Source organism: Ailuropoda melanoleuca, chromosome 7 (genome assembly GCF_002007445.2).
Source record: "Ailuropoda melanoleuca isolate Jingjing chromosome 7, ASM200744v2, whole genome shotgun sequence".
Lineage (NCBI taxonomy): Eukaryota > Metazoa > Chordata > Mammalia > Carnivora > Ursidae > Ailuropoda > Ailuropoda melanoleuca.
In genome coordinates this window covers 33,635,856-33,645,383 of record NC_048224.1, presented here as the reverse complement: position 1 = coordinate 33,645,383, position 9,528 = coordinate 33,635,856, and positions in this window count along the sequence as shown.

The window sequence follows — 9,528 nt, the reverse complement described above, 5'->3', positions numbered from 1 at the left end:
ATATACACATTTAATGCAATCCCTATCAAAATACCAACAGCATTTTTCACAGAGCTGGAACAAACAATCCTAAAATTTGTATGGAACCTCAAAAGACCCTGAATAGCCAAAGCAACATTGGAAAAAAAAAAAAAAGAAAGAAAGAAAGCAAGCAAGCAAAGCTTGTCACATCACAATTCCGGACATCAGGTTATTTATTACAAGCTGTAGTCATCAAGACAGTACGGTACCGGCACAAAAATAGATACATAAATCAATAGAACAGAATAGAAAACCCAAAAGTGCACCCATAAATATATGGTTAATCAGTCTTTGACAAAGCATGAAAGAATATGCAATGGGAAAAATTCTCTTCAACAAATGGAATAAACTTAACCAAAGTCCAGTTGGAAAAACTGTACAGCTACATGCAAAAGAATGAAACCGGACCACTTTTTTTATACCATACATGAAAATAACCCCAAAATAGATTAAAAATCTAAATGTGAGACAGGAAACCATAAAAATTCTAGAAGAGAGAACAGGCAGTAATTTCTGTGACATCAGCTGTAGCAACATTTTTTTAGATATGTCTCCTAAGGCAAGGGAAATAAAAACAAACATTTGTGAGTACAACAAAACTAAAAGCTTTTCCACAGCGAAGGAAGTAATCAGCAAAACTAAATGAAAATCTACCTAATGGGAGAAGATATTTGGAAATGGCATATCCAATAAAGGGTTAGTATCCAAAATATATAAAGAACCTAGACAACTCAACACTCCTAAAATTATACAATTTAAAAATGAGAAGACGTGAACAGACATTTCTCCAAAGAAGACATCCTGATGGCCAACAGACACATGAAAGAATGCTCAACATCACTCATCAGGAGGGGAATGCAAATCTAAACCACAATGAGATATTACCTCATACCAGTCAGAATGGCTAAAATAAAAAAAAATTATAAAATAAAAATAAAAAATAAGAGGTGTTGTCAAGGATTGGAGAAAAATGAACCCTCATGCACTGTTGGTGGGAATGCAAACTGGTGCAGCCACTGCGGAAAACAGTAAGAACTTCCTCAAAAAATTAAAAATAGAACTATCCTATAATCCAGTAATTACACTACTGGGTATTTACCCCCCCAAATACAAAAATACTAATTCAAAGGGATACATGCACCCCTATGTTTATTGCAGCATTATTTACAATAGCCAAATTTTTGAAACAGCTCAAGTGCCCACTGATAGATGAATGGATAAAGAAGATGTGAGATACACACACACACACACACACAGAGGAATATTTTTCAGTCAAGAAAGAATGAAATCTTGCCATTTGCAACAACATGGATAGAGCTATAGAGTATAGTGGTGAGTGAGAAGTCAGAGAAAGACAAATACCACATGCTCTCACTCAAATGTGGAACTTAAGCAACAAAACAAATGAACAAAGGAAAATAAAAAAGAAAAACCAAGATCTAGACTCTTAACTATAGAGAACAAACTGATGGTTACCATAGGGGAGGTAGGAGGAGGGGTGGGTGACATAGGTGATGGTGATAAAAGAGTACACTTCTTAATATCATGAGCACTACTTGAGTNTGAGTAATGTATAGAATTTTTGACTCACTATATTGCACCCCTGAAACTAATAGAACACTATGTTAACTATACCGGAATTAAATAATAACAAAAAATCAGAAGTATATTAAAGTATTCCTTTTAAGGAAACTGTGGCAAGGATTTAAGGAATTCTGTCCTCAGTTTTCATTAATACCCAAGAAAGGGTAAGAACAGTTAATGGATACTGGAGAGAAATTTTCTGTTGATTTATTACACAGACTGACTTAAAGCCGTTTAATGTTTTGATTTCAAGCAATCACTTCACAAATGTATGCACCCTGAGCAGACACACTGAAACAGTTCCAATTCTTGGAATAGGATTCTCGAGGTTACCAGTTAGAATGGTCCAGGTGGGCAGTATAGATAGCATGAACCTTATGAGGCACCCAAGTATATCACACAATGAAAAGATAAGACAGAGGAGAGACCCAACGCGAGGAGTGTGTGGGATATTAGTGATTACTATTACCTCAGCTTCTTTATTTCATGAAAAGAGGTAAATTTTCAGTTTCTTTCCTGGCTGTTTTTTGTCAGTCTCTCTCCAAACGGTCTGTCCTTAGATTGATGCCTGTCTTCGGAGATCACATGTAGAAGGAAAGCAAACTCTGCTTGAGGACTTGGATCATGAAGCATTCGCCCTTCTCCCCATGTTTACCAAGAGAAAAGAGTAGAAGTTTGTAAAGCACATGTACTTACCCAGACTTCCTGATTTTAACTTGAGGAACCTCTTTGAAACAGGCTGTGCCTCATTCCCCTCAGAAGGAAATCAAATGCGCTATTGTGTCCAGCTCCTGTTTCAGCTAGTTTCCCCTCCTGTTTATGAAACAACATATTCTTCGTGATATCAGACATCCCTGGTGCTAGATCTCCAGTGCTTGTCCGAATAAATAGCAGCCCCAGAGTTGCTGATAATGAGCAATAGTGCTCTAGTTAGAGCAAGGCTTCTTTTCATTTCTTATATGGTGTTGAGAATTATCCTGGGGTTTCTCATTTCCATTTCTGTGTGGAAACAAAGAACACTTCTTTGTTGCTGGGAGCTTCAATGAGCTGGGCTCTCTGCTGGGATTAATTCACCCAGCTCATCCTCTTCGTGCCCTGACCATCTGTAGGGCACTANGTTTCTCATTTCCATTTCTGTGTGGAAACAAAGAACACTTCTTTGTTGCTGGGAGCTTCAATGAGCTGGGCTTTCTGCTGGGATTAATTCACCCAGCTCATCCTCTTCGTGCCCTGACCATCTGTAGGGCACTATATATAGTACAGTGCATAGCCCTCTGTCTCTGGAAGCCTACTATGTCTCAGTCCTCTTACTCCTGTGTTCCCTTAGCTGCTGCTAAAGAGACGTACTACGTGTTATTGGAAAGTACTTGGCTTGAAGGACCTAAACTTCAATCTTGGCTCTTTGGCATTTTGGGTCTGTAAATCTTGTGCAAAACATTATCTCACAGCATGATGTGTCATTTAAAATGGGGTGATGATACCTATTTTTAGAGTTGTTTTGCAGATTAATGTAACGTACTTGAAAGTCACTGGGATAGATTGAATGCATAGCACAAGTTAGTTACTCTAAATGCCTAGGATGGTATTCTTTCATTTTCCATGGTAAGGGAAAGTGACATCTAAAATGATGTTCATGTATATCCATGATATTTTCTTCATCCAATAATTCCTTATTTTTGCATTGTCCTATTCAGCACTTTTAAAATAAAATAAATTATTCATAATTCCCAGTTTCCATTCACCTTTTCCTTTCTGGAAATACCTCTTCTCATCTTTGTCCTAATGTTCCCCATTAAATCTTCATTAAAGGATTTTCATCTTCTCTATCTACAGTAGATAGCATGGCTAATTGGGATTTCAGTTTCAAAGCAAGGAAAACACTCTCCTTTGTTTTTCATCAGTGTTTCACTAACTTCTTGTGACAATTTGCTGCTCTTCCTCAATGAATTGACTTCTTAGTTTTCTTTTTAGAGCTAAAGCCAACTATAACCTATGCCGAGTATTCCATAATCACATACAACTATTAGTAGTGGTGAGGGAGAGGGAAAAACATGTTATAAATGTATATGCAATAGTAATTAATATGTCACATAAGTACTTTCCTACCTCTGGGCCCTAAATATTTATTTCCAGGGGCCCCACCAGTGGCTCTGGTAACCAATTTAAATCCTCCTTTGTTTTCTTTTAAGAGACTTTGTAATCCCAGAAGTGATTTCTTTAATAATATAGAACGTAGTAACTTTTAGGTACATTAGGGATGATGTTTCAAGAACTGATTATACTTAATAAACAATAATTTTTCTCCTCNTCTTTAATAATATAGAACGTAGTAACTTTTAGGTACATTAGGGATGATGTTTCAAGAACTGATTATACTTAACTTAATAAACAATAATTTTTCTCCTTTAAATTGTTACTTCCCTGATTATATGGATATTGTATACTCAGTATAAAATTTGAGAAGTCCAGAAAATCCAAAGGGAGAAATGAGTCATTTATAATTATAGAGCAAATACTAATATTTTGGCATATTATCTATTCATTTACTATATTTATGTGCATCAGACCATGCCACATTTCTTGATTTATTATTTTTTTTATTAATTAACAATATAGTTTATGTATTTCCCATTTTAGGCAGTTTTAATGAATTTCATAATATCTTTAATTGATAAATAGGAAAAATATGTAAGAAGTGGAAATTAAACAGTTTTTTTCCTAGAATCTCAGTGATTTTTCACTTTCTTGGCTTTTAGAAGGGATGACAAGGTTGGAGGACTGGGAGCAGATTCCCTTCATTTTATTCCGTGTGAGGAAAAGGAATCCACAGCCTCAAGGAGTGTCCAATGCTCTCCTACCCTTGCTTCCCAAATGTCCCTTCAACTTCACTTAGTTCCTAACAACTTTCTGGCCCTTGACCCTGCTGTGTACTTCCAGGTTTTAGTGTTTTAACACTATATACAATTCTATTCTCCCAGCACTCCAGATTTGTGTAGGCCTTAGTTAGAAGAACATAATTCTATTCATATTTTAAGATTCAAATATATGCCAGGACTTTTGCTAAAGTTTGATGCCAAATATATTCACTCCGTGTTGTGGGGGTACATAAAAAAATGAAAAATACTCTACCTCTTGATGGAGGGAGTAGCAAAGTTTCAGAGCTTGTTAGAATAGAACTCTCTGCAACTCTTTTTGGACACTGAATTTTTTTAAAAAAGATTTTACTATTTGTTAGAGAGAGCAAGAGCATACAAGCAATGGGGAGCAGCAGGCAGAGGGAGAAGCAGGCTCCCTGCTGAGCAAGGAGCCCGATATGGCACTTGATCCCAGGACCCTGGGATCATGACCTGAGCCGAAGGCAGCTGCTTAACCAACTGAGCCACCCAGGTGTCCCTGGATATTGAATTTGCCACAAGTATTGGTGTTTTGTTTTAGTGCGCAGTGATTTTGCAGTACTCAAATTTCAAACTTGTCTTCTCTGAGGTGGGCAGACCCTGTAATCTCTGCTCAGGTATTTTAGGCTTAGCTCTGTTTATGTATAGTTTAGGGATCAGCCAGTATATAGGCAATGTTCTTGTCAATACTTAGTATTGGCCAATTTTTAAATTATTAACAATCCNCAGTACTCAAATTTCAAACTTGTCTTCTCTGAGGTGGGCAGACCCTGTAATCTCTGCTCAGGTATTTTAGGCATAGCTCTGTTTATGTATAGTTTAGGGATCAGCCAGTATTTGGGCAGAGCTTATGCAGAAATCTGGGGCTCCCATTCTTTAACTGTCTCTTTTCTTCTAAATTTTTAGCTGCTGTGATCTTCCCAAACTCTCTTCTTGTTTCTTCAAGTCAATGAGATTGCGTTTTCCATCTGAATTTTAGTTATCCTGTAGTAATGGTGACTTTGTCCTTTCCTTACCTTAAAATCACTAAAAGGGAAACTCACCTAGTGCTGTTTGTTCTTACAAGTGTTGGCTGCCCCCATTCATTGTCTGGGTGCTGTTGGCCACTTCAGAAAGGTATTTTTTGCTTTGTTTTGTTTTTATTTATTTTTTACATCTTTAAAAATTTTTCTTGCATTCCAGTTAATATACAGTGTGATATTAATTTCAGGTGTATAATTTAATGATTCAACACTTACATACAACACCCAGTGCTTATCACAAGTGTACTCCTTAATCTCCATCACCTATTTCCCCCATCCTCCCACCCACCTCCCTTCTGGTAAGCATCAGTTTGTTCTCTATGGTTAAAGAGTCTGTTTCTTGGTTTTCCTCTTTTCCACCTATGCTTGTTTGTTTCTTAAATTACACATATGAGTGAAATCACAGGATATTTGTCTTTCTCTGACTGATTTCACTTAGCATTATATTCTCTAGCTCCATCCGTATCTTTGCAAATGGCAAGATTTCATTCTTCTTTATGGTGAAGTAATATTCCATTTGTGTGTGTGTGTGTGTGTGTGTGTGTGTGTGTGTATCACATCTTCATTATTGTAGTAAGAACATTTAACATGAGATCTAACCCTTCTTGACAAATTTCTAAGTGTACAACACCATATCATTAGCTATAGGACCAATGTCATACCACAGATCACTAGAACTTACTCATTTTGAATATCTGAAATTTTATACCTATGGGATAATAACTCCCCATTTACTCCTCCCGTCAACCCCTAGCAACCACCATTCTACTCTCTGCTTCTATGAGTTTGACTATTTTAGATTCATCATGGACTCAGAGAGTATTTGTCCTTTATGACCAGTTTATTTCACTTAGCATAGGTTCTCAAAATTTATCCATGTTGTCACATTTGGCAAGATTTCCTTCATTTTTAAGGCTGACTAATATTCCATTGTATGTATATATCACATTTTCTTTCACCATTCATCCATCCATTGACATTAAGGTGGTTTCATCACCTTGGCTATTGTGAATAATGCTACAATGAACACGGGGGATCAAATATCTCTTTGAGATCCTGGTTTCAGGAAGTTGTAAAAAATTTTTTTGCCAGGAGTTTATGGTTGATCCAAGTGTTATGATTATTAGAACATTCTATTTCATAGAATATGTACATTCTATTTCATATTTTATGTATTATTTACACATCTATAAGTGAAATAAAACAAAAAGTTGTATTTTTTGTACTGTCTTTATCTGGTTTTGAGATAACAATAAAAGGATGGGGTAGGTTTTGCTCTGGTTTTTGCTAAATAACTTGAATAAGATGAGGATTATCTATAGCTTGAAAGTTTGGTAAACTCATATGTAAAACTGTCCCCAGGAACTACTAAATTGCACTTAGAGGTTAGTGAAAATAAAGATGTATTTTTTTCCCATCTAAGTTACCAGTCCCCTTGAATTTTATTCATAGGTATCCTATGGGGTTAGGAACCACTGCTAGAAAGTATATGTAGGAGAAGAATTTCTGTGTCATAGTCTATACACATATTCATCTTTTTAAAATAATGCTTAGTTTTAATTTTAGTTTTAGTTTTTAAAACTTTAATGGTTTCTTTTATTTTGGGATATACATTAATCTTCACTAATTTTCCAAATTTGTACGCCATTAGAAGTGCATGAGAGTTTCTTTTGTGCAATGTTCTTGTCAATACTTAGTATTGGCCAATTTTTAAATTATTAACAATCCAGTCTGATTAGTTTGGAGAAGTATTCTTTAAGCTTCACATAACAGTAGATATTATTTGAAGGGTTTTGGAAATTATATAGGGTAGACATAGGAAACACTGCCTGAAGATGTTTCTGTTTGGTTTTGTCACAAGATGAGATTCATGCAAATCTGTAGAAGGAAGCAAATAGGTGGAGCCAAATGTTGGCCCAATAGAGTAGTGGGGGAAGTAACTACATGTATAAACTCTGCATGTTTATAAGTTGTTGGTCTCTCCCGTGCAGGTACTTTCAAGAGTCCTTTGTAAACATTGCTGAAGGAATCATATTTTCTGTTATATTATGAGGCCACTAGATGGTAGCACAGACTAGCTTTTTCTTCATCCTTTGGGTACAAACCTGTAAGTGGAATTATGGGATCAACTCCATTGGTCTAGCTTGTTTTCTCTACAAAACGTTAATTCATACTCGCAGTTACAATGAATTAGATTTTGTGTTTCTCCATATTGTTTTCATAATTTAGTATTTAACTATTTTTATGTGGGCAATGTCACATAAATATTTCATTTCTCGGATTACTTGTGATTTGATTATCCTTTCATATTTTTATTGATATTGGTTGTAGAACTTTGTGTTGTAGAACTTGCTGTTTTTTTAATCAGATGTCTATGTTTTTTAGAAACATATTCTGGACTCTAATCCTTTTTTATGTTTTTGTGTACTATAGATAAATTCTCCCATTTATGTCTAATATTTAAACTTTCTTAATGGTGTCTTTTGTCATATAGCATGTTTAATTTCAAGGAGGCTGAATTTCTCTTTTTCTGTTTTTGTTTTTTAGCTTGTTTAACGAATACTTTTACTGCCTGTATGTCATAAAGATATTCTTTCATAATTTTCTATAGACGTTCTAAAATTTTGCTTTTTAGAATTTGGCTATTAAATCTTTTTCAAATTTCTATGTGGCAGAGTGTAAGGTAGACATCTATATAGTTATCTTTTTTGTCAGTATGAATAATCAGTAATCAAACATGATTTATCAAATAGCCCGTTTGCTATGTACTGATTTACAATGCCTTATCAGTTATCAAACCCACTGATAATATCTGTTATCAAACTCTTACAGATGCCTGGGATGTTTCTGGATTTTGTATTCTATTCTATTGATTTGTTTGTCTTTCTGTCTTCACCAATACTACATTATCTAAATACTTACAACTTTATAATCAGTCTTGATATGTGATATAGTGGTTACCATCTTCTTACTCTTATTCTGCAGTATTTTCTTGGTAACTCTTGATCTTTTATTCTTTTATGTAAATTTTAGGATCAACTTAATGATATCCAAAGAGGGGAAAGAAACTCATCCCATTAGACTTTTGATAGAATTACATTAAATTTAGAGAGAATGTTGGGGATAAATATTTTTGGGTTTCATAACTATGCATAAAATATAGTTCCCTGTTTATTTAGGCTTCCAATTTTTAAAAAAGATTTATTTGAGAGAGAGAGAGAGAGAGAAAGCACGGGCAGGGTGAGGGGCAGAGGGAGAAAGAGACTCTTAAGCAGGCTCCCGGCTGAGTGCAGAGCCCGACGTGGTGCTCGATCTCATGACTCTTGAGACCATGATTTCAAGAGCCGAAATCAAGTCAGGTGCCCCATTTCTATTTTGTTTTTTAATAAAGATTTATACGTTTCCTCATAAAGTACTTGTGATATTTTTATTAGATTTATTCATAGGCAGTTGACATATACGTTGCTATTGTGAGATTCTTTTTAAAATATATATTTAAATTTTTTAGTTATACTTTAAAAATATTTGAGTGTAATTGACATACAATGTTACATTATTTTCAGGTGTACACCATAGTGATTCAACTCCTCTATATAAAATATGTATATTTTTAACCAGTGATTGGTATAAGGAACACAATTGATTTTTATTTATTTATTTATTAAAAAAAAAAAAAAAAACCCCCACCCGCCGTGCCACCCAGGCGCCCCCACAATTGATTTTTAAATATTGATCTTTAGACTCAGCAACCATTATTAATTCAAATAATTTGTTTATAACTTTTCATTTTGTATTAGACAGTTACATTGACTGGGAAAGTGATAACTTTATTTCTTCCTTTGTAAACCTTATATATTCTATTTTTTACTCTTTTTAAAGTTGAACTCTAGTCCAGTGTTGATAGAAGAAGCAAAAGAGGAATTTTATTTTATTTTATTTTATTTATTTATTTTTTTTAAGATTTTTTATTTATTTATTAGACAGAGATAGAGACAGCCAGCGAGAGA